General features: G+C 40.7%; 1 protein-coding gene across 3 annotated transcripts in view; it reads left to right on the top strand.

Annotated features, from left to right (window-relative positions):
• Window positions 1–26,884, top strand: part of SMG6 (SMG6 nonsense mediated mRNA decay factor) — a 236,654-nt gene that overhangs the window by 136,578 nt on the left and 73,192 nt on the right. The window lies entirely within an intron of this gene.

The following is a 26,884-nucleotide window of genomic DNA, read 5'->3' as shown; positions in this document are numbered from 1 at the left end:
GCAAAATTATCCCTAAGCAGAGGATGGAGTGATTACAGGCTCATTTCATGAGTTTCTTTTCTCTCAGGGATCACTGTCCTGCACTGCCTGTTGGGCACTGCCTAAAAACAGTTGCCTTATATATTTTATAGCTGTTTATGGGGTGAGGACTAGTCCATTACCATTGTAGTCAGAAAAAGAAGGTGGACTGTCTTTACTTTTTAATTACAAAAGTAATTCATGCTCTCTGCAATAATATTAAAATAATATAGAACTATAGAAAATAAGAATACAAGTCCCTCCCTTCCAAAGATGATTGCTGTTAACAGTTTGGTAACCAAGTATTAACTTTTCTAATAAATTTCAAATACATGCCATGTATACATTGCCTTTTCTTTCTTTCTTTCTTTCTTTCTTTCTTTCTTTCTTTCTTTCTTTCTTTCTTTTTTTGCCTAATATACCTTGGAACTGTTTCTAAATCATAACATATAAATCTACACCATTCTTCTTCAAGTTGCATCATGTTTCATTGTATAGGTATAATTTATCCATCTGTCTTTCAGATGATACTTACGTCCAATTTTTGTTATTACAAACAGTGCTGAAATGAACTTCCTTGTGCTTAAATCTCTGTATACTTACAGGACTGTTTCTGTGGAATAGATTCCTACAAGTGGAATTGCTTTGTCAAAAATATACATGTTTACTGCTTTGACAAATACTGCCAAATTGTCCTTCAAAATGATCATACCAGTTTACACTCCCATTCACAGTATACAAGTTGTTTCTTCATATTCTCAGCAGTACTATTTATTATTATATTTTAAATTTCTGCTAATCTTCTAGATTTAAAAAAGTATCTCACTTTAACTTGTATTTGTTTGCTAGTGGAATAAAGAATCTTTCTGTATATGTATTGCATGTTTATATTTCTTCCTCTCTGACTTACACATATATATATTTATGGCCTTGTCCATTTTTGTGTTTTTTTATCATACTTTTTGATATATAAGAGTTCTTAATATACTATAGATAGTTTTATATGTTGCAATATTTTCTCCTGGTTTGTAGCTTCTTTTATAATCTTGTTTGTATTTTTTACAATGTATGACTTAAATTTTTTATAGAGTCAGATCTGTCTGTCTTTTCCTATGTGACCTCTGGGTTTTCTTGTTATGCTTTCTTCATCTTGGTACACACCTATTATTGTTCTTGTTAACTGTGTAACATGACCTAAAAAGAAAGGTTTGTGATTAGCAAGATGCACTGTGATCTACCCAGGCCTCTATTGGAATTTTGGCTGTATAATAGGAACCGCCACTTTTAACTGCTCCAAATATTCCAGAATTGCAGTCATTTAGAACAAAGGCTTTTGAAGTTTCGATGTTTGTGTGGACAGTTTTTTTGTGATATCATTATTGTCAGTGACAGGAAAAATGAATCTTTAGCTGCCTAAGAAGAAAATCCAAATGTTTCTTAACTACCAGTAAACTCAGAAATAACCAGATGAAATAATGTAAAACCTCATTTGTAGTGAATGCTTATCTAGCAATAGTTGGGTTTTTTTATTTGGGCGGGTTTTTTTTTTTTTTTTGCTCAGGGACACAGCCCCCTCTAAAGTGAAGAAGAGAAAAATGAGAAACTGTTCTTAATTCTAGAGTGCAGTGGAAAACGTGGTTTTCATATGTGCAGCAAAAAGCTTTGGAAGGTTGGAATTGCACAATGAGTGTAGGTTGAGCAATTGCTTAACAAGGCATCCACATTGGGGGGGGTTGTCCTTTGCTCTTGTGCAATTAGGGAACTCCAGAGCTGCCTGAATAGGGGATTTCCTTTTCTTTCTTACATGCCATTTAAAAATTTTACTTTTTCCCTCCTTTTCAGTGTTCTTTTTATTTTATTCTCTCAAATTCTTATTTGTGGGGTTTTTTTCCCTGTTTTTTTTGATGTTGTTGTTGCTGTTGTTTTTAGTTTTTTTGTTTGTTTGTTTGTTTTGTTTTTTAGGGAAGAGATTAATTAGCCAGACATTCACATGTCCCTCCTTCTGTGACTATGACTAGAAGTAAGCCTGGGCCTGATTCTGCAGATGCTGGGAGGATGGTTACTGATGGGTTAATGATTTTTAGTTCAGCTTCTTCTCACAGTTGCCATACTCAGCTGGTTCTGAGTGTTTGAAATATGGATTACTGATCAGCCAGCATTCCTTGATTTCTTAGTACTAGAATTTTGCAGACTTTGTAATGAGTTTTCAGAGGTTTTTGCCTGCTTGGCTTTTAATGGTGACTGACACCTCCTGATGATGATCAGCTGCAGGCTTTACTAGAAAGTAAAGCCAAACTTTAAGCTTGAAAGCATAGGAGCCAACCAATAAGAGCCAGAGCTATATAAGACTTGTTTCTCTCTTGGCAAAAGTAAAGCCCTTGTTTTCTCCCTTCTTCCCTTTAGCCTACTCAGTCACACTCACGTTAGATGGTACTTAGTGAGCATGCTCCTTATTCTGATTTCCCCCCCTTACCTTTGCGCTGGGGGTATTGGAATCTCTTCACTCTCAACTTTGCTGTGTTCCAGAGGACCAGGAGAGGTAGTTGGGTCAGAGTGCCAGAAAAGCAGAAGTTAAGTATGTGGATTTCATAGCCGCATGTATGAGTGTTTGTGGGGCAGGGAACTTCTAATGGAAAACATTTGTGTTGCATCGAAAACAGAGCGAGGCCTGGTTAGAGTCTGTCTGCTCTGTCAGTCTGTTCCCTACCAGCACTAGTCATTGTTCTCCTGGGAGTCTCAGGCGTATTGTGGTTTCTTCTGCTCTTGCTAGTCCCTAATCTTGCCAGAGTTTTTGTGTCACGGGTGGCCCCATTCGCAGTTTGGAGCGAGACTGCAAGGGTGGTGACTAATGGCTTTGAAGGTACTCAAGCCCACATATTGGCTTGGAGACCCTTTTCAGGGTGACCCTGAGGAGAGGGAAGCGTCTTCAGCACAGACAGTGGGAGAAGCATGCTTAGACTCATACAGACACCTTTTTAGTCCCTGCTCTTACTGCTAGCAAAGCACAAACCAGAAGAATGGAGACCGGAGGCGAAGGCTTGCTGTTTGGGCTTGCCATTTCATTTGTAAATACTCGTAAGGGATGCACCTGGGAGCCTCTGACAGGCTGATGTCAATCAGGTTGTGTGGCTGGATCCCCTTTGGGAAATACAGAAGAGAAAGTGCTAATTTCCCTGAGGATAGTGTCACTCCAAGATCAGGAGGGACCTGTAACTTGAGCTGTTTCTTTTTTTCCCTTCCAGACCCTCTGAAATTCACATTTGTTCATCATTTTTTTAAAAAGAAAGAAAACAATAAAAAAGCAGCAGCTCAGAGTTTTCTGGGTCCCCAGGAAGGCACTTCACCAATGTGGTTTTCACATTTTCAGGTTTTTGGCTGGTGAATAAGATTGAGCAGAAACGCTCCTTCCCCTGATAACAATACATTCAGATGCAGGATCAGGAGCGTGTGGATTAAAACCAGACGGTGGATGATTAATATTTTTGCTTATGGAGGCAGACATGGCAGCTTCCTCCATTTAAATGAAAAAGCCCTTTCTCTGCATTTGTATGTGTGCATATGCTTACATGCCTGTGCTCTTCGAAGGTGGGAGCTAAGAGAGTCTAGTTTAGTCATTGTTTCCAAGTACCATTTCCTTCCTCTTGCCTGAAGCACCCAAGAAGTACTAAGGATTAAACTGTGAAGCAGAGGTGTGAAGGTAAGCCACTAAAATGAAAGTGGGAATATGTTCTCTTCTTCAAGCTAACTGCTTTCACAGCTCTCCAGGTACTGCTGTAACACACAGCTTTATCCACTCGACCTTCTCACTCCCTGTGGTCCTATGACCACATTATAATAAGAGGTATATAATCTTTTTTTTTTTAACATCTTTATTGGAGTATAATTGCTTTACAATGGTGTGTTAGTTTCTGCTGTATAACAAAGTGAATCAGCTATACATATACATATATCCCCATATCTCCTCCCTCTTGCGTCTCCCTCCCACCCTTCCTATCCCACCCCTCTAGGTGGTCACAAAGCACCGAGCTGATCTCCCTGTGCTATGCAGCTGCTTCCCACTAGCTATCTATTTTACATTTGGTAGTATATATAAGTCCATGCCACTCTCTCACTTCATCCCAGCTTACCCTTAAGAGGTATAATCTTTCTTGCAAAATATTGCATCTTTGAAGATGCCCATAATTTCATTATTAGATCATAATGATATAAAAAGAAACTTTATTATTACAGGTATACTTTAAGTTTTTTAACTTCACTCACTGACAACAAGACAAAGATTTCTTGAGAATACTTGTAATTAGACCTTGGCAGGTGTTTGTTTACTATTTTAGAAAATATGGGGATTTATTTTTATGAGGTTCTGTGCTCGTTAACCCATTTAGGCCAAGAGACCTCCAGTTAATTTAAACCTCTGATTGCCCCCATGATTTTTAAACTTGTATACACTTTGCCCTTTGTAGAAACAGAGACGTCTGCCCAAATGAAACAGGAAATGAAAGGGGAGGAGGAAAACCAAGCTGGGATTTGGTATCTTTTTATCTGCATATGGAAGATTGCATTATCTCTGTAACAGTGAAAAGTTTTGGGGACAAAGGGTATAAAGTTCTTTTTATTCCAACAGAAATACAGGTCTATTTTAATGTTGCCTCCAACTTAGGGTGAAAATGGGCTCTGTGTCAGCCCTGTCACACTCTAGTTATATTGCATCCCCCAGGTAACCCCACTCACAGAATGGAGTGGTATTCCTGAAGTTCATCCCCTTCCCCAGAGACCAAGATTTGTTCGTTTACATACATTAAAATCCACTCTTTGTTATACAGTTTTGACAAACATACAGTCATGTAACCACCACTACAATTAAGATGTAGAGCGTTTTTATCACCCCCAAAATACTCCCTCATGCAACCAACTTCTCCCTGACTCCCAGTGCCTGGCAGCCTCTGATCTGTTTTACTCTCCCTAAGACTGCCTTTTCCAGAATGTCATATTTATTTATTTATTTTTAAAAATCTGTTTATTTATTTTTTTAATTAATTTATTTATTTTAATTTATTTATTTTTGGCTGCACTGGGTCTTCGTTGCTGTGCGCAGGCTTTCTCTAGTTGCGGCGAGCAGGGGCTACTCTTTGTTGTGGTGCGCGGGCTTCTCATTGTGATGTCTCCTCTCGTTATGGAGCACAGGCTCTAGGCACGCGGGCTTCAGTAGTTGCAGCACGCAGGCTCAGTAGTTGTGGCTCACGGGTTCTAGAGTGCAGGCTCAGTAGTTGTGGCGCACGGGCGTAGTTGCTCCGCGGCATGTGGGGTCTTCCCGGACCAGGGCTCAAACCCGTGTCCCCTGCATTGGCAGGCGGATTCTTAACCACTGCGCCACCAGGGAAGCCCCAGAATGTCATATTTAAAAACCATATAGTAATTAGCTTTTTAAGTTTGGCTTCAGTCACGTAGCGTCACGCATTTGAGATTCATCCATATTATTGCCTGTATCAGTAATTCATTTTTGTTGTTGCAGAGTAGGATTCCATTGTATGGATATACCACAATTTGTTTATCCGTTTACCAGCTGATGAACATTTGGATTGTTTGCAGCTTTTGGTAATTATGGATAGAACTACTACAAACATTCCTGTATAGATTTTTATGTGAACTTGAGTTTTCATTTTTCTTGGGTAAATACTTAGGAATGAATGGATGGGCCATTTCGTAAGCATAGGTTTAACTTTGTTAGAAATTGCCAAACTGTTTGCCAGAGTGGCTGTACCATTTTGTATTCCCACCAGCAACATATGAGAATTCCAGTTCCTCCACATCCTTGCCAGCAGCTGGTACTGCAGTTTTGTTTTGTTTTTTTTAAGTCATTCCAACAGGTATCCCATTGCAGTTTTAATTTGCATTTCTCTAATGGCTAATGATATTGAGCATCTTTTCATGTGCTTGGTAAAGTGTCTTCAAATCCTTTGTCTATGTTTAAATTGGAATGTTTGTTTTCTTACCGAGTTGTTTTTTATTTTTTTATTTTTTAAAATTTATTTTTGACTGCTTTGAGTTTTCTTTGCTGCGCGCAGGCTTTCTCTAGTTGTGGCGAGCGGGGGCTACTCTTCATTGCGGTGCGTGGGCTTCTCACTGCAGTGGCTTCTCTTGTTGCGGAACATGGGCTCTAGGTGCATGGGCTTCAGTAGTTGCGGCACGTGGGCTCAGTAGTCGTGGCTTGCGGGCTCTAGAGTGCAGGCTCAGTAGTTGTGGCGCACGGACTTAGTTGCTCCGCAGCATGTGGGGTCTTCCGGGACCAGGGCTCGTACCCACGTCCCCTGCATTGGCGGGCGGATTCTTAACCACTGCACCACCAGGGAAGTCCCTTCTTACTGAGTTTTGAGAGGTCTTTATGTATTCTCATTGCAAGTCCTTTGTCAGATATATATGTGTTGCACATATTTTCTCTCAGCCTGTGGCTTGTCTTTTCACTTCAGAGACTAAGGTTTGACTGATTAAATGCTGAGCGCTAGAGGTTTCAGGCTCTCTTGGTAGAAGAAAGTAAGGAAATTGAGACCTTAGTCAGCAGAACGATGTGAGGACCACCCCTTTTGAAGCTGTTTATTTAAAATACCAGAGTGGGGAAAGGGGTGCACCAAGACTGAGTTGTGTAGACAGATGTCTGAAACTTTCTTTGATTCCTTCTCTCTCTCCTGTCCCCACCTATGATGTGGATTCTGGGCTCTTACCTTTAGCGGGGTTCTTCAGTTCCTGCTATCACTCCAAACCCATTGAGGCCTCTCCAGCTCCACAAACACCAACGGAATACCCGAGAGGGCAGGCCAGCTTCTTGCCAGAGTATATTCCAGACTGAAATAGTTTTTGATAAGTAATCATTCCCAAGCCCTAAAGTGATAGCCTCCAAGGAGTCACCCACTTTGAAGAGCTTCTTTCATCTCCAGCTGGCCTCTTTTCCAAACAAGCATCGGCAGCGCCTAAGCAGGGCTCTGCCACTCAGGGCTCTGCCATGAGAAGCAAATTGGCAGCAACAGACAGCCCCCTGAGGCACTGGAATTCAGTTCTCGGAACATACATTAAATGTGGATGAGATATTTATTTATCATGGGACTCTTTCATGTTGCATGGAATTCCTTCCACAGGGCAGCCCACTTAGGTACAGGGGAGGAAATATGTTCTGCCCCTTTGGACAAAAGTCAAGAAAAGGTACTATGTGGAATCTTGTCACTTTTTAATTGCTGACATTCTTAAGGTGTTTTTCTGGGAATTCCCTGGCGATCCAGTGATTAGGACTCCGTGTTTCCACGGGGGTTCGATCCCTGGTCGGGGAACTAAGATCCTGCATGCCACGTGGCACAGCCAAAAAGAAAAAAAAAAAAAGGTTTTTTTCTTAAACAGCATTGCCACCGGCTAGACACTAGCAGAGTTCCTTTTCTCTCTGCGCATGACATGGATCACTAACACTGCATGTGATGGGAGGAGGAGGAGGAGGCCTGCTTTAGTCTTAGAGGTCTGCCCATTTCTCCAGGATAATGCAGTCTGGTCAAGGCTCTCTGCCTTCTGACCCCAGTAGGAGTGATGTGTACAGAGAAGAATTTCTGACCCTTTACTAATCTCAGTTATTTGAATGCCTTTTTGTAAATAAAGCATCTTTTAGGCAAACTTAAAACTTTTCCTGCTCATGTAGGTACAAATTTCCCACTTTCCTAAGAACAAATAAATTCAATTAAAGATAAAACTGTAATGTGGAATAATAGTTCAGGCTTTAAAAACAAAGGGAGGGGTTAAAAACAAGTTCTGCAATAAATCTGCAAGTATGGAATCTAAGGGAAATGATCCCATCTGGAAAACTCTACCAGTGGTGCCGTGGCTGGTTTGTGGAGCAGTGTGCGGATCGTGGAGTGAAAAAAGACCCCGCAGTCTTGAAAGATGACAGCCTTCTTAATTGATGTCCATTTCAGCTGGTGCTGTGCCAGCTTATGTTGGCCCCAGTCCAGCGTGCCTGTAATTTGGGAGCCAGGTGTGAAGCATTTTTGTTCCATCTTGTTCCCCAGCATCTACAGAAGCCTCACGCATCTCACTTGAGGCAGCAGCACTCTGTAGGAAACAGATGTACAGGTAGAGGTGGAAGGAAGTGTCACAGCTGGGTTATGGATATTTAAAAAAAACCCAAAAAACAAAAACAAAACCCACCTCCTCCACACTCAAGTGAGATCTGGGCTTGAGAGTTGGGGGAAAGTATTTCACAGCCTCAGTATAAGGTGTGACTACCAAGTACCCTATTGCTCTGATACTCATTTGTGACTTTTAAAAACACATCTTATTACTTTAGAGTTACATACACTTCATATGGACAGAGATCTGTAGTGATTTGCCTTCTGTCTAACTCTGGGAACAGCAAGTGCAATATAAAACAACATCTCAAGATGGCCATCAGAGTTGAGTCTGATTACTCCCATAGCATCTGAGAATCAAGGAAACATAACCCTCTGAGAGGTTAGCTACCCCTGACTAGGTGGGGACACAGCTGTGTTCTTTGGGGGATCTTGATGAACTCGGTGGAAGACATCTGTCCAATGCATTGATATTGGGACCTTGATGCTCAAGGGCATGGATGCATTTGGCCCCAGAAGACATTCTTCCCAGAATCCAACCTGTATTCTTTCTAGCCCTCAGGCTAAACTGAACATTAAAGAACAGGCAGTTCTGCCTTTCAGGATTACAAAACTTAAGCAGGATCCTCCCTGTGGGAACATTAAAGTCCTGTGGCCGTAGAATTTAAATGTTGGAATTGGTGCTCTGCCCCTGGCTTACATTTTGGTATAAGGCAAGTTTTAGCCTTCTAGAACTAAGAGTCAGCTGTTTCCTGGGGGCCCAACCCATAAACAGACAACTGAAGGAACTGAAGGAATACTTTGTTGTTCCTTCTTTTAACTCAGAATCCCACACAGACAGAGCTGAGGATAGTTTTTGGCCTTGAGAATCAGACCATGCAGTCAAGGAGTAACTACAAGCCTGCCTAGGTTGCTTTTTGCTCTGAAGGTGCCAGGGTCACAGGGCAGCCTTTGGTTCACTGATAGCTTTAATTTGTTCTTCCTTACGTTGTCAATACCAGCAGCTGGAAAATCCCTATACCAGACCTTTCAAGAGGGTGAGGAGCTAGGAAGGGTGGTTTTCTTCTAATTAGGGCCTTACTCTTTAAAACAGGCTCCTTCCATTTTTTAAAAAAAAGTAATTGTTTGGGACTTCCCTGGCGGTCCAGTGGTTAAGACTCCACGCTTCCAATGCAGGGGGCGCGGGTTCGATCCCTGGTCGGGGAACTAAGATCCTGCATGCCGTGCGGCGCAGCCAAGAAAAAAATAAATTAAAAAAAAACTGACACAACTGATAAAATAGGAAAATCAGTTTACATTGCCTCAGACTTGGAGGTCAGAACGCATTATGTGTGACACGGCTACATTTAAAGGTAAAGTTGAAGACATTAATTCACCAGCTCCGATAGACGTGGTTTAAAACTATTTTATTTTAAAGTAATTGTTAGGACTTCCCTGGTGGCGCAGTGGTTAAGAATCCGCCTGCCAATGCAGGGAACACAGGTTCGAGCCCTGGTCCGGGAAGATCCCACATGCCACGGAGCAACTAAGCCCATGTTGCTGAGCCTGCATTCTAGAGCCCACGAGCCACAACTACTGAGCCCACGTGCCGCAACTACTGAAGCTCGCGCGCCTAGAAGCCGAGCTCTGAAACGAGAAGCTACCGCGATGAGAAGCCCGTGCACTGCAACTAGAGAAAGCCCGCACGCAGCAACAAAAACCCCAACAACGAAGACCCAACGCAGCCAAAAAAAAAAAAAAAAAAGTAATTGTTAAAATATACATAATATAAAATTTACTGTTTCTGTTTTTAAAGTTTACAGTTCTGTGGCATTAAATACATTCACGGTTGTTTTTGCAACCATCACCATCCTCCATCTCCAGGACTTTTTCATCTTCCCCAACTGAAACTCTGTATATTAAACACTAACTCCCCATGTCCTCCCTCCCTCCAGCCTCTGGCAACCACCATTTTACTTTCTGTCTCTGAATTTGACTATTCTTCGAACCTCCCATAAGTGGAATCATACAATATTTGTCTTTTTGTGACTGGTTTATTTTACTTAACATCTTCAAGGTTCATCTCGTTGTAGTACATGTCAAAATTTCCTTCTTTTGTAAGGCTGAATAATATTCCATTGTATATATACACTACATGTTGTTTATCCATTCATCCTTGGATGGACGCTTGAGTCACTTCCACCTTTTGGCTGTTGTGAGTAAGTGCTGGGAAATCCAAATATCTATTCAAGTCTGTGCTTTCAGTTCTTTTGGGTATATACCCAGAAGTGGAATCACTGGATCATATGGTAATTCTGTTTAATTTTTTGAGGAATTGCCATACCACTTTCCACAATGACTATACCATTTTACATTCCCACCAGCTATGCACAAGGGTTCTAATTTTTCCACATCTTCGACACTTGTTATTTTCTATGTATTTGAAATTAGCCATCCTAATGGGTGTGAAGTGATATCTCATTGTGGTTTTGACTTGCTTTTCCCTAATGACTAATGATGTTGAGCATCTTTTCACGTGCTTATTTATTGTGTGCATTTAAAAAAATATAATTTCTACTTTCTCATTTGATTGGCCTTGGGATGCCTGAGCATAAACTTTTTCCCTTTGAGGCAAAAGAAGGCAGGATGGAGTAAAAGAAAGTGTCAGGGGAGTTCCCTGGTGGTCCAGTGGTTAGGACTCAGCACTTTCACTGCCGTGGCCTGGGTTCAATCCCTGGTTGGGGAACTAAGATCCCACAAGCCATGCAGCAAAAAAAAAAAAAGAAAAGAAAAGAAAGAAAGCATGTGGGCTCTGATCCTAACTCTGCCATAGGTTGGTTGTATTGCCTTGGACAATTTATATAGCCTCTCTGGGTGTCTGTCTCTTTTTCACTAAGACTAGGAAACCTACAACTGCCCTATCCAACTCAAAGAGGAATTGTGAGGATAAAAGATCAGGTCTGTGAAAGTACTTTGTAAAGATTTTGTAAAAGTGGAGAAATGTGTATCCAAATAGTTTGCCTATTTTAAAAATTGGATTATTTGTCTTTTATTGAGTTGTAGGAGTTCTTTATATATTCTGGATAAAAGTCCATTATCAGATACATGATTTGCAAATATTTTCTCCCATTCTGTGAGTTGATTGTCTTTTCGCTTTCTTGAAATTTTTAATTTTGATGAAATTCAGTTTATTTTTTCTTTTGTTATTTGTACTTTGGTGTTGTAAAACCTTTTTTTTTTTTTTTTTCTTTTCTTTTGGCCACGCCGTGTGGCATGCAGGATCTTAGTTCCCCGACTAGGGATCAAACCCATGCCCCGTGCATTGGAAGCGTGGAGTCCTAACCACTGGACTGCCAGGGAATTCCCATAAAAACATTTTTAAACAATACAAACTGGGAAATTTTATCACCAAAATATCCTAATAAAGGAACTTCCTTCTACCTGACTTACATGCTTTAGAAAACTATCCCAGATGCAAGAAGGGATGGTTTGCCATAATAATTATAAAATTACATCAGGTTACAAAAGAACCATGGAATTGGGAGGCCCTTTAGAATAGACATCACAGTCAGTCTTCTACCTAATTAAGAAATAGTGTCCCAGTGTCCTCAAAGCTTCTGCTTCAGATACTTCCCAGAGCTTACTGTGCCATGGAAAAGCTGCTTCTCAAACTGAACACAATCTGCCTTTCTGTAATTCCCACTTACTTGTTTTAGAGAGACTCTCTGAGAGTCACAAAGCCTTTTTTTCTATATTTGACACATCTTAATATACTTGAAATTCTCCTTAAATTTTCTTTTCTCTAGGGTAAACATTTCACCAGTGCCATCAAATAGATTCTTGACCAGCGCTATCAAATAGAACTTCTTTTGATGATGGTGCAGAAAAATCTATTTCTTTACCATCCTGTATGGTAGCCACTAGCCACATGTGACTATTGAGTACTTGAAATGTGGGTGAGAAACAGAAATTTTAATTTAATTTTAATTAAACTGAACTATCCACATGTGGCCAGTGGCTACTGTATTAGACACTCCAAGTCCAAGTCATCCTCCTGACCAGATTCCTCTATACCACTGGTTCTCAAATTGTGGTACTGGACCAGTAGCATGAGATTCACCTGGGAACCTGTTAGGTATATAATGTTTTAGGCCTTACTCCAGACCTATGAATCAGAAACTTTGAGGGTGGAGCCCAGCAATCCATTTTAACAAGCTCTTCTGGTGATTCCAGTGCACTAACAAGTTCTAGTTCTTCAAGGTTCCTGTTAAAAGCAGTGCTTGGACATGGTCTGACCTGCAGTGATTCTACCTGAAGAAAGTTTCAATGGCTTAAAAATAAAGTTTGAATACTATTACCTAGATAGCACATTGACTGTATATTATAAAATAAATAATACGTGGTTATGAAGAATTTTTTTAAAATAAAGTGCCAGCTGCAGTTCAGAAGAAAAAGAGTTGATGAGAACTTTCCCCTTAATCTCACATGTGGTCTTGTAGTGCTGGAATTAGAACCCTGGGCCGAATTTGATTCTCGGCCTGGTATGCTTTCCATCTATCAGGCTGTTTCATGAAACAGGACCCACTACTTGTTTGGTTTGGTGTCTCCCAGCAGAGAAAAATCTGATTCCTTGGCATGTATTTCACTCTGCCCCCTTTGGGGGGCGTTCCTGCCTGCTCTTAAACCACTTCCCCACTGTTAGGGTGCTTCTGTAGTCACACCCGATGCCCTGGGAAGATCTCCCCTTTTTAGGGTTTAACAGACTTCACCTATAAAGTTATCTTGCTTTAATATTATTTTTGTCCTGTTAAGCTTTCAGTCTAGAAGAGGAGCTGGCTTGTTCTGTTGCTGGCCTTGAGCCAGATGTCATAACTTCAGGCAGTGCCACGCTACATATCTCCAGCAGTTTGAAATGGAGAATGGAGTTAGAGATAAGATCAGCAGCTTTAGGTGATGGCATTGTTTCAAATAAACCATGCATGACCCAAAGCTTCCACTTCAAATGGGGAATGAAATTGCTTCATCCTTTGACAGCTTGCTCCATGAAAGAAATTTATCTTCACTTAATTGCTTTAGATCCCAAGAGGCTACATACAGTAATTTCTAGGAGATAATTATATCAAAATTTTAAAATATGTGACTGTGAACGTGAATATGCAACTGCAGTGGACAGGGAGGGACCAAAGGTCCTGCTGAACTTGCTGCTAGGTTTCTGTTCTCATTCCTGGAGTCCGCTTGGGTCCTAGACCACTTACTGTCTGAATCTACTGATTGAGATGCCAGGTCCTCAGTGTAGCCCTGTGCTGCTAGGGTTAAACCTTCTTGTCTGCTACTCATGTAGCTGGGTAGCATTTTGCTCAAACTCCTCCCAAAGCTGGGAGGTGTCAGGCTGGCTGGCTGACTTCCGGCTGCATGTCTTCATCTAGTCCGGCTGGGCACAGTCTGTCTACACTGTGGGCCAGAGCCACTGGGGGTTCCAGTCAGTGGCAGCTGAAAACCAGAAAACTTGTTGATTTTAAAACATGACTATTTAGATGTTAGAGATAAACTTCCTGTAGATGGGGACAGGCTCCTTAATCTAGGCATGTTTGAATTTCCAGGCCTCCTTTTCCTGGCCTTTCTATTGGAGTCTAAAGCTTCCACTCTGTCATTTTCACTAATCCCAACTACTACCTGCCTTTACCCCACATTTTTTCTCTCATTTCTGAAATTCCAGGGTTTTTTCCCCCCACCTCCTGTGAAATAATTATGTTTCCATGTTGTGGTATAACAGTCCCTAGAAAGACCGGAGGCATTTTCTGAGTACGGACATAGTTCTCCTGGGTCATCTCTCACCCCTTTCTGCCTGCATTTGCCTTTAAGATTACACGCTGAACATTGAGATTGTGAGCTCCTTGAAACTACTCTCTCCTAGACATCCTCAGGTGTCTAGTGTGTTGCTGCGGATCTCACAAGGGCTTGATAAATACTTCCTTAGTGAGTAAGAGCCAGGGGGGGCATAGCTGGGTGACAAGGTTTACGGGCACGCCTGCCATAAAGACGAGGGAGAACTGACTTGGAGGTCTAGGGGACTTTCGGATTCTCTACTAAGATCAGTGAATACCTGAGTCAATGTAGGAGGAAGGGGCTGTGAAAATTAAGGTGGTTCAACTCAAGCAAGAATCTGCAGAGCCAGAGAGTTCCACTTCCCATCGAGTTCTGCCCAGGCCAGTCCTGTGGAACCTTCTGCTCACTGGGGTCATTCTCCAGGTGTCCTTTGTCCCTCTTTCTCACTTACTCAGGGTCAGCCATACTCCTCAGGCCAGTCAGAGGGGAGTGTTGCCTTTTCTTTTAAACTCCGCCCCAAGAAACCTGACAGCTGTAAAGAGTAAGCCAATTTGCATTTGAAAAAGGTCATACTGGTTTGCCTCTAAGGGAAATCTACAGCAAGTACTGTCACATCATTTCTTGGATTCACATCAAGGAGTTTTTTAAGAAATTACACTGTTGCTCACATCTCAAACACGAGCACCTGAGTAGCAGCCTGGAGGGGTCATCAGGGTCAGGGTGTTTGTTCTAACGTGTGTCTTTCGAGCTAGAAAAACATTTGTCTGATACCCTCTTCTTCTAGAGCTTTTTCTCTGTCCTGCCTGTCAGCCTGATAGTAGAAACCTAAGTTGCCCAGTGCTCAGCTGAAATACACAGATCATAGTTAGAAATGTCCAGGGCTGTCCACACAGGTGGAGCAGGCCAGTAAATTGTTGATCACTTGTCCTTTGTGGGGTTGGGTTAGCATTGTTGAAAAGCATCAGCCCTTCACTAAGAGTTAAATCACCTGTGGTATTATTTTAACCAACCTCCCATCCCCATCATGAAGATACTAATTCTTCAAGTTGACAGACTGCTTATTTTGACAGTTTTATTTGCTTTACCAAGCCTTCCATGGTCAGTAACCTTGCTTCAGGCCATTTCTTTTAGTTTGATCTTCTCCTAGGAGCAGAATTTGCCTGTTTCTCCTCCTGTTTTATTTAATTAAAAGAACATACTAGACTCATATTGAATACATGAGGACTTATCAAGAAGGATAATTGAACTTCAGATATCTTTGGGCCAAAAAGCCAAAATAGGGTCTGGCCTTTTTGGGGAGTTAATCATCTTTGGAGCTTTTTTTTTGGTGGATTCTATGAATCTAGTTATTCTGGTGTGTTCAGTAAAGCTTTGCCCTAAGGATGTCTGTCTCACTCAGGAGTGTGTGTGTGTGTGTGTGTGTGTGTGTGTGTTGAACAAATCTGTCTATTCTTCTGGAAAGAAAGTAATTGACCCAAATCGCAAATAGGGAAATGGGTACACCCCCAAGGATTTAGAGGCTATATCAGGAGTAGGCTAAGAGAAAACATTTTAGCATAGGTATTGAGAAGGAATGGGATATATCAAATAGAAATGAGGAAATGATGTATAATTCTCTTCTCTTTCCTAGAGCTCACTCCATAGGCTGCACTGTCCAATAACAGTAGCCACTTGCCATGTGTGTCTATTTTAATTAAAATTAAAATTAAATAAAGTTTAAAATTCAGTTCTTCAGTCATACTAGCCATATTTCAAGTGGTTAATACCCACATGTGACTAATGGCTACCATATTGTCAAGAGTAGGTATAGAAAATTTCCATCATTGCTGGAAGTTCTGTTGGACAGCTCTGCTTTGCGGTAAAGTCAAGAAGTATGACTTGATGATTAAGGTTGGGGTAATGACAGGAAGGATGTAGAGAGGGAGACATGGCAGAAGACCTAAATAGACATTTCTCCAAAGAAGACATACAGATGGCCAAGAGGCACATGAAAAGATGCTCAAGATCACTAATTTTTAGAGAAATGCAAATCAGAACTACAATGAGGTATCACCACACAGGGGTCAGAATGGCCATCATCAAAAAATCTACAAACAATAAATGCTGGAGAGGGTGTGGAGAAAAGGGAACCCTCCTGCACTGTTGGTGGGATTGTAAATTGATACAGCCACTGTGGAGAACAGTATGGAGGTTCCTTAAAAAACTAAAAATAGAACTACCATATGACCCAGCAGTCCCTCTACTGGGCATATACCCTGAGAAAACCATAATTCAAAAGGTCACATGTACCCCAGTGTTCATTGCACCACTATTTACAATAGCCAGGACATGGAAACAACCAAAATGCCCATCGACAGGTGAATGGATAAAGAAGATATGGTACATATATACAATGGAATATTACTCAGCCATAAAAAGGAACGAAATTGGGTCATTTGTAGAGATATGGATTGACCTAGAGTCTGTCATACAGAGTGAAGTAAGTCAGAAAGAGAAAAATAAATATGCATATATTAATGCATATATGTGGAATATAGAAAAAAGGTACAGATGAACCTACTTGCAGGGCAGGAATAGAGATGCAGATGTAGAGAACGGACGTTTGGACATGGTGGGGAAGGGGAGGGTGGGGTGAATTGGGAGATTAGGTTGACATAAATACACTACCATGTGTAAAATAGATAGTGGGAACCTGCTGTGTATAGCATAGGGAGGTCAGCTCGGAGCTATGTGATGACCTAGATGGGTGGGATGGGGGTGGGGAGGGAGGTCCCAGAGGGAGGGGATATAAGTATACATACAGCTGATTCACTTCATTGTACAGCAGAAACTAATACAACATTGTAAAACAATTATGCTCCAATTAAAAAAAAAGTCATCTTATTAGGAATGAATCAGGATCAGAGATAGTGGACTCCAAAGAGTGGAAAATTACTAGATTCCTATCAAGATAATTTAGTAATGTGTTTAGCAGGATTCAAAATACGAGGTATGGGAATTCCCTGGCGGTCCAATGGTTAGGACTCCACTCTTCCACTGCAGGGGGCACAGGTTCGACCCCTAGTCGGGGAACTACGATCCCGCATGCAGCACTGCACAGCCAAAAAAAAAGAGCAGGAGGAGACTGGGTATTGGGAGGTAACTGGCAATCTCTGCTCCAACAGCAGTTTGATTTTTTGGTCTAGTGCTTTCCCACTGTTTCATGTTGTCTCTGTTTCATCAGCTAATGATTTGGTCATCCAGGCCTCCAGGGCTAGCAGTTTTTCCAAAGAATTAAACAAAAGCGCTCTCTCTCTCTCTCTCTCTCTCTCTCTCCCAGTTGAATAATTACAATAAAACCTACCGTTAATTGAGGACTTGCTATGTCTTAGTTATTATTCTAAGAGCTTTACATGTATTAAAACATTTAATCCTCAAAACACCCCTTCGTGGTAGGTACCATTATTAGCTTCCATTTTATATTTAGGGAGACTGAGGTACAGAACCATTAAGTTGCCCAAGGTTACACAGGTAGTAAATAGCAGAGTCAGAATTCAAACCCAAGAAAATTCAAGCTCCAGAGCCCATCCTCCGAACCACTGCTACTCTACACGGCCTCTTGGGGAAGTGCTATAATTGCCTAAAAGTGGATGGTGGCTTTCATCACACTACAGACATGCCATTCTCCTCCTCAGGATTATTCATAAACTGTGTTAAAAGCAGCGTGTCTGTTGTGTTGTCTTACTTTTGCATTCCCTATCTTCTTCTGTTCTTCTCCCAAACCTGAGGCTGAGAAAAGAGATTGTGACATGCTTTAGGTTTTTAGAAAGTTCACATCCCTGAACTCCTGTTGGAACTTGCAGGAGAAGATTTGCTAGGTAATTAATTAGGTGTCTGTAGAGAATCCAGAGGTTCAAAGTTTCTTTATCTTGTTAATAGAAATATTGTTTCCAAATATATTTTAAAATTTTCTTTTCACTCCCACTCCCCCAGCTTCAGTGTTCTAGTTCTAGTTGTGGCTAGTAAGGGTACCACCATTTATCACTCCATGTCTCTTGCCATGGATACCCCACAGAGATTGGTGCTTGAACATACAGTCAGTATATAGCCTGGGCTTCTCTGCAGGGTCAGACATCTCCCCTAACTTCCTCTGGTAGGCTTGACTTGTGGCATTCACTTAATATTAGGTATTTATTGAGCACTATTTGCCAGGTAGTACTTGCAGTTCTAGGATTTCTGTGGTGAGTGAGGCAGACACAGTCTCTTACTTCATGGACCTAATGTTCTAGTTGAAGGGAGAAGGGCAGTTAAAAAATAAGTAAATAAATAAGTGAAATAAATTGAGCTTGTGTTAAATACCATGAAGGAAATAAAGCAGGGCAATCTGATAAGAGACCAATTGTGGGAGTTGATTTAGTCAGTCACATAACCACTTTGAGCTACAATTTTACCTCCCTAAAGGAGAAAGACCTAGGGCCACTGATGGCCATAGACGGAGGTTGAACTCTACCCTTGTGCAAATTAGAACTGTCTTGATAATTGATCCTAATCTCTACCCAGTTGTTTGTTTTTTGGTTTGGGTTTTTTTTTTTAATCTTTATTGGAGTATAATTGCTTCACAATACTGCGTTAGTTTCTGTTGTACAACAAAGTGAATCGGCCATATGCATACATATATCCCCATATCCCCTCCCTCTTGAGCCTCCCTCCCACCCTCCCTATCCCACCCCTGTAGGTCATCACAGAGCACCAAGCTGATCTCCCTGTGCTATGCAGCTGCTTCCCACTAGCTAACTCTTTTACATTTGGTAGTGTATATATGTCGATGTTACTCTCACTTCGCCCCAGCTTCCCCCTCCCCATCCATGTCCTCAGGTCCATTCTCTATGTCTACCTCTTTATTTCTGCCCTGCCACTAGATTCATCAGTACCATTTTTTTTTTTTAGATTCCATATATATGCATTAGCATACGGTATTTGTTTTTCTGTCTCTGACTTACTTCACTCTGTATGACAGACTCTGGGTCCATCCACCTCACTACAAATAACTCAATTTCGTTTCTTTTTATGGCTGAGTAATATTCCATTGTATATATGTGCCACATCTTCTTTATCCATTCATCTGTTGATGGACACTTAGGTTGCTTCCATGTCCTGGTTATTGTAAATAGTGCTGCAGTGAACATTGTGGTACATGTCTGTTCTTGAATTATGGTTTTCTCAGGGTATAAGCCCAGTAGTTGGATTGCTGGATTATATGGTAGTTCTGTTTTTAGTTTTTTAAGGAACCTCCATACTGTTCTCCATAGTGGTTGTATCAATTTACATTCCCACCAACAGTGCAAGAGGGTTCCCTTTTCTCCACACCCTTTCCAGCATTTATTGTTTCTAAACTTTTTGACAATGGCCATTCTGACTGGTGTGAGGTGATACCTCATTGTAGTTCTGATTTGCATTTCTCTAAAAATTAGTGATCTTGAGCATCTTTTCATTTGCCTCTTGGCCATCTTTATGTCTTCTTTGGTGAAATGTCTGTTTAGGTCTTCTGCCCATTTTTTAATTGGACTGTTTGTTTTTTTGATATTGAGCTCCATGAGCTGTTTGTGTATTTTGGAGATTAATCCTTTGTCCATTGTTTCAGTTGCAAATATTTTCTCCCATTCTGAGGGTTGTCTTTTTGTCTTGTTTATGGTTTCTTTTGCTGTGCAAAAGCTTTTAAGTTTAATTAGGTGCCATTTGTTTATTTTTGTTTTTATTTTCATTACTCTAGGAGGTGGGTCAAAAAAGATCTTGCTGTGGTTTATGTTGAAGAGTGTTCTTCCTATGTTTTCCTCTAAGAGTTTTATAGTGTCTGGCCTTATATTTTGGTCTTTAATCCATTTGGAGTTTATTTTTGTGTATGGTGTTAGGTAGTTTTCTAATTTCATTCTTTTACATGTAGCTGTCCAGTTTTCCCAGCACCACTTATTGAAGAGGCTGTCTTTTCACCATTGTATGTTCTTGCCTCTTCTGTTGTAAATTAGGTGACCATATGTGCGTGGGTTTATCTCTGGGCTTTCTATCCTGTACCATTGATCTATATTTCTGTTTCTGTGCCAGTACCATACTGTCTTGATTACTGTAGCTTTGTAGTATAGTTTGAAGATGGGGAGTCTGATTCTTCCAGCCCCATTTTCCTTTCTCAAGATTGCTTTGGCTGTTCGGGGTCTTTGTGTTTCCATACGAATTGTAAAATTTTTTGTTCTAATTCTGTGAAGAATGCCATTAGTAGCTTGTTAGAGATTGCATTGAATCTGTAGATTGCTTTGGGTAGTATAGTCATTTTCACAATATTGATTCTTCTGATCCAAGAACATGGTATATTTCTCCATCTGTTTATGTCATCTTTGATTTCTTTCATCAGTGTTTTATAGTTTTCTGAGTACAAGTCTTTCACCTCCTTAGGTAGGTTTATTCCTAGGTATTTTATTCTTTTGTTTCCTTAATTTCTCTTTCTGATTTTTCGTTGTTAGTATATAGGAATGCCAGAGATTTCTGTGCATTAATTTAGTATCCTGCAACCTTACCAAATTCATTGATTAGTTCTAGTAGTTTTGTGGTGGCATCTTTAGGATTTTCTAAGTATAGTATCATGTCATCTGCCAACAGGGACAGTTTTACTTCTTCTTTTCCAATTTGTATTCCTTTTATTTCTTTTTCTTCCCTGATTGCCATGGCTAGGACTTCCAAAACTATGTTGAATAAGAGTGGACATCCTTGTCTTGTTCCTGATCTTGGTGGAAATGCTTTCAGTTTTTCACCATTGAGTATGATGCTTGCTATGGGTTTGTCATATATGGCCTTTATTATGTTGAGGTAGGTTCCCTCTATGCCCATTTTCTGGAGAGTTTTTATCATAAATGGGTGTTGAATTTTGTCAAAAGCTTTTTCTGCATCTTTTAAGATGATCATATGATTTTTATTCATTAATTTGTTAATGTGGTGTATCACATTGATTGATTTGCATATACTAAAGAATCCTTGCATCCCTGCGATAAATCCCACTTGATCATGATGTATGATCCTTTTGATATGTTGTTGGATTCTGTTTGCTAGTATTTTGTTCAGTATTTTTGCATCTATGTTCATCAGTGATATTGGTCTATAATTTTCTTTTTTTGTGATGTCTTTTTCTGGTTTTGGTATCAGGGTGATGGTGGCTTCATAGAATGAATTTGGAAGTGGTTCTCCCTCTGCAATTTTTGGGAAGAGTTTGAGAAGGATGGGCCTTAGCTCTTCTCTAAATGTTTGATAGAATCTGCCTGTGAAGCCATCTGGTCCTGGACTTTTGTTTGTTGGAAGATTTTAATTACAGTTTCAATTTCGTTATTTGTGATAGGTCTGTTTATATTTTCTAATTCTTCCTGGTTCAGTCTTGGAAAATTGTACCTTTCCAAGAATTTGTCCGTTTCTTCACGGTTGTCCATTTTATTGGCATGTAGTTGTTTGTAGTAGTCTCCTATAATCCTCTGTAGTTCTGCAGTGTCAGTTGTGATTTCTCCTTTTTCATTTCTAATTTTATTGATTTGCGTCCTCTCCCTTTTTTTCTTGATGAGTCTGGCTAAGGGTTTATCAATTTTGTTTATCTTCTCAAAGAACCAGCTTTTAGTTTTATTGATCTTTGCTATTGTTTTCTTCGTTTCTATTTCATTTATTTCTGCTCTGATCTTTATGATTTCTTTCCTTCTACTGACTTTGGGTTTTCCTTGTTCTTCTTTCTCTAGTTGCTTTAGGTGTAGGGTTAGATTGTTTATTTGAGATTTTTCTTGTTTCTTGAGGTGAGATTGAATTGCTATAAACTTCCCTCTTAGAACTGCTTTTGCTGCATCCCATAGGTTTTGGATCGTCGTGTTTTCGTTGTCATTTGTTTCTGTGTATTTTTTAATTTCTTCTTGTATTTCTTCAGTGATCTCTTGGTTATTTAGTAGCGCACTGTTTAGCCTCCATGTATTTGTGTTTTTTTGCAGGTTTTTTTTTTTTTTTTTTTTTTTTACTGTAATTGATTTCCAATCTCATAGCATCGTGGTCAGAAAAGATGCTTGATACGATTTCAGTTTTCTTAAATTTTCCAAGGCTTGATTTGTGACCCAAGATGTGATCTATCCTGGAGAATGTTTGATGTGTACTTGAGAAGAAAGTGTATTCTGTCACTTTCGGGTGGAATGTTCTATAAATATCAATTAAATCTATCTGGTCTACTGTGTCATTTAAAGCTTGTGTTTCCTTATTTATTTTCTGTTTGGATGATCTGTCCATTCATGTAAGCGGGGTGTTAAAGTCCCCTACTATTATTGTGTTACTGTTGATTTCCCCTTTCATGGTTGTTAGCATTTGCCTTATGTATTGAGGTGCTCCTGTGTTGGGTGCATAAACATTTATAATTGTTATATCTTCTTCTTGGATTGATCCCTTGATCTTTTTTTTTTTTAATTAATTTATTTATTTATGGCTGTGTTGGGTCTTCGTTTCTGTGCGAGGGCTTTCTGTAGTTGTGGCAAGTGGGGGCCACTCTTCACCGCAGTGCGCGGGCCTCTCACTATCGCGGCCTCTCTTGTTGCGGAGCACAGGCTCCAGACGCGCAGGCTCAGTAATTGTGGCTCACGGGCCCAGTTGCTCTGTGGCATGTGGGATCCTCCCAGACCAGGGCTCGAACCCGTGTCCCCTGCATTGGCAGGCAGATTCTCAACCACTGCGCCACCAGGGAAGCCCCCTGATCCCTTGATCTTTATGTAGTGTCCTTCCTTGTCTCTTATAACAGTCTTTATTTTAAAGTCTATTTTATCTGATAGGAGTATTGCTACTCCAGCTTTCTTTTGATTTCCATTTGCATGGAATATCTTTTTCCATCCCTTCACTTTCAGTCTGTATGTGTCCCTAGGTCTGAAGTGGGTCTCTTGTAGACAGCATATATATGTGTCTTGTTTTTGTATCCATTCAGCCAGTCTGTGTCTTTTGGTTGGAGCATTTAATCCATTTACATTCAAGGTTATTATCAATATGTATGTTCCTATTACCATTTTCTTAACTGTTTTAGGTTTGTTTTTGTGGGTCTTTTTCTTCTCTTGTGTTTCCCATCTAGAGAAGTTTCTTTAGCATTTGTTGTAAAGCTGGTTTGGTGGTGCTGAATTCTCTTAGCTTTTGCCTGTCTGAAAAGCTTTTGATTTCTCTGTCGAATCTGAATGAGATCCTTGCTGGGTAGAGTAATCTTGGTTGTAGGTTTTTCTCTTGCATCACTTTAAGTATATCCTGCCACTCCCTTCTGGCCTGCAGAGTTTCTGCTGAAAAATAAGCTGGTAACCTTATGGGGATTCCTTTGTATGTTATTTTTTGTTTTTCCCTTGCTGCTTTTAATATTTTTCTTTGAATTTAATTTTTGTTAGTTTGATTAATATGTGTCTTGGTGTGTTTCTCCTAGGGTTTATACTGTATGGGACTCTCTGTGCTTCCTGGACTTGGGTGACTATTTCCTTTCCCATGTTAGGGAAGTTTTCCACTATAATCTCTTCAAATATTTTCTCAGACCTTTCTTTTTCTCTTCGTCTTTTGGGACCCCTATAATTTGAATGTTAGTGCATTTAGTGTTGTCCCAGAGGTCTCTGAGATTGTCTTCAGTTCTTTTCATCCTTTTTCTTTATTCTGCCCTTGGCAGTTATTTCCACCATTTTGTCTTCTAGCTCACTTATTCGTTCTTCTGCTTCAGTTATTTTGTTATTGATTCCTTCTAGTGTACTTTTCATTTCAGTTATTGTGTTGTTCATCTCTGTTTGTTTGTTCTTTAGTTCTTCTAGATCTTTGTTAAACATTTCTTGTATTTTCTCAATCCGTGCCTCCATTTTATTTCCAAGATTCTGGATCATCTTTACTATCATTACTCTGAATTCCTTTTCAGGGAGATTATCTATTTCCCCTTCATTTATTTGGTCTTGTAGTTTTTTACCTTGCTCCTTCATCTGTGACATATTTTTTTGCCATCTCTTTTTTTTTTTTAATGAGTGGGATTGTGTTCCTGTCTTACTGGTTTTTTGGCCTGAGGCTTCCAACACTGGAGTTTGTAGGCTGTTGCATAGAGCTGGGCCTTGGTGCTGAGATGAGGACCTCCGGGAGACCTCACTCCAATGAATATTCCCTGGGGTCTGAGGTTCTCTGTTAGTCCAGTGGTTCGGACTCAGAGCTCCCACTGCAGGAGCTTTGGCCTGACCCCCAGCTTGTGAACCAAGATCCCACAAGCCGTGTGGGGTGGCAAAAAACGGAGAGAACAATAACAAAGTAAAAAATAGAATTAGATTAGGAAACTAACAAATATGTTAGAAAGAATATAAAAATAAAAATATAGGTGAAACAAAAACCAGAAGGTAAAACAGAACCACAGTAGTAAAAAAGAGGAGAAAAAGGCCTTGGCTGTGGAGGGTGGGGCCTAAGCAGGGGTGGGGTTTGGGTGGTGGGCAGGGCCTATGCTTAGGACCCACAGGGCTGGAAAAGGTCCTGGTAGGTGTGGGGGGTGGGGCTTAGGCTGAACAGAAGGGGCCAGGAGCAGAAGGGTCCCAGGCATGCCTCCCTCCTCTGGTCTCAGAGGGCAGGGGACCCCACCTGGGAGCCCAGCAGGCTTCCCAGACTCGAGTGGGTGCGGCACACCCCCTCTCCTGCTCCTCCTCCTGTCCTGGAGGGACCCTCCCGCCTGCCTCTCCTGATCTCCCGGCCTCCCTCCTATGCCCCCAGGACCCACACGGCCTGGAGAAGGCTTTGGAGTGCTGTTTGTTTTTTTTTTTTAAAGAAATGATTCTTACATAAAAATAGAATAGTTAACAAACACCTGGGTATGTTCCACCCAGCTTTAAAAGAAATAATACATCATAGATACAGTGGGAACTCCTTCTGTATTCCTGTTGGATCCCATTTCTCTCTTTCCTTCCCTAAAGGTAATCACTATCCTGAATTCATTATATCTGTGTATCTTTTTTTTTTTTTTTGGAAGATTTTTTTTTTAATTTATTTTTTATTTATTTATTTTTGGCTGTGTTGGGTCTTCGTTGCTGTGCGCAGGCTCTCTCTAGTTGCGGCGAGCGGGGGCTACTCTTCGTTGCGGTGTGTGGGCTTCTCATTGCGGTGGCTTCTCTTGTTGCGGAGCACGGGCTCTAGGCGCGTGGGCTTCAGTAGTTGTGGCACGTGGGCTCAGTAGTTATGGCTTGCCGGCTATAGAGCGCAGGCTCAGTAGTTGTGGCATGTGGGCTTAGTTGCTCCGCGGCACGTGGGATCTTCCAAGACCAGGGATCGAACCCATGTCCCCTGCATTGGCAGGCGGATTCTTAACCACTGCACCACCAGGGAAGTCCTGTGTATCTTTTTAATATGTATATATCCATTAACAACATAGTATTATTTTGTGCATTTAGACTTGTACACATGGCACACTGTGACCATCATCTGCTTTGCTTTCTTACTCAACATTACAGTTTTTAGATTTATTCATTTATTCATGATGCATGTTTCTTTCACTTTAATTTGTATTCCATTATGAATATACCACAATTCATTGATCTCTTTTCTTGTAGATGCCCATTTTTTTTACCACTGCCAACAGTACTGCAGTCTCTTTGTACTAATGTGTGAATTTCTCTAGGAAATATATCAGAAACAGAATTGCTATGTTGTAAGGTATGCTCACCTTCAGCGTTGCTAGCTGTTGCCAAATTGCTTTCTAAGGTGATCATACCAGTTTACACTACCTATGAAGGTAAATGAATTCAAACATTTCCACATTTGGCATTTCCAAAATAGAACTACCATATGACCCAGCAATCCCACTGCTGGGCATATACCTAGAGAAAACCATAATTCAAAAAGACACATGCACCCCAGTGTTCACAGGAGCACTATTTACAATAGCCAGGACATGGAAGCAACCTAAATGTCCATCAACAGAGGAATGGATAAAGAAGATATGGTACATATATACAATGGAATATTACTCAGCCATAAAAGGTAACGAAATTGGGTCATTTGCAGAGACGTGGATGGACTTAGAAAGTGTCATACAGGGTGAAGTAAGTCAGAAAGAGAAAAACAAATATCGCATATTGACGCATATATGTGGAGTCTAGAAAAATGGTAGAGATGACCTTAATTGCCAAGCAGAAATAGAGACCCAGACGTAGATGACAAATGTATGGATACCAAAGGGGAAAGGGGTGCAGTGGGAAGAATTGGGATTGACACGTATATACAGTATTGATAATGTATAAAATAGACAACTGATGGGAACATACTGTATAGCACAGAGAACTCTACTTAATGCACTGTAGTGTCTAAATGGAGGGGATATATGTATATATATGCCTGATTCATTTTGTTGTGCAGTAGAAGCTAACAACATTGTAAAGCAACTATACTCCAATAAAAATTAATTTTAAAAAACACTAGGCATGGGCTTCCCTGGTGGCGCAGTGGTTGAGAATCTGCCTGCTAATGCAGGGGACACGTGTTCAAGCCCTGGTCTGGGAAGATCCCACATGCCACGGAGCAGCTAGGCCCGTGAGCCACAACTACTGAGCCTGCGCGTCTGGAGCCTGTGCTCCACAACAAGAGAGGCCGCGATGGTGAGAGGCCCGCGCATCGCGATGAAGAGTGGCCCCCGCTTGCCACAACTAGAGAAAGCCCTCGCACAGAAACGAAGACCCAACATAGCAATCAATCAATCAATCAATCAATAAATCTTTAAAAAAAAAAAACAAACACTAGGCATTTCCAAACTTTTAATTTTTGCCAGTTATATGGGTTTTAAATATCTTGTTTTATTTTTCATTTTCTTTGTTACTAGAGGGTTTAAACATTTCTTCATATGTTTATTAGCCATTTGTGTTTCCTCCTCTTTGAATCCCATGTTCATATCTCTGCCCATTTTCTCTCCTTATTTCTTCTGATTGGTTTATATAGATTTGTAGGTCTGG

Source organism: Balaenoptera borealis (genome assembly GCF_965194805.1).
Source record: "Balaenoptera borealis genome assembly, chromosome: 20".
In the NCBI taxonomy this organism is placed as follows: Eukaryota; Metazoa; Chordata; class Mammalia; order Artiodactyla; family Balaenopteridae; genus Balaenoptera; species Balaenoptera borealis.
This window is presented reverse-complemented; position numbering and strand designations above follow the sequence as displayed.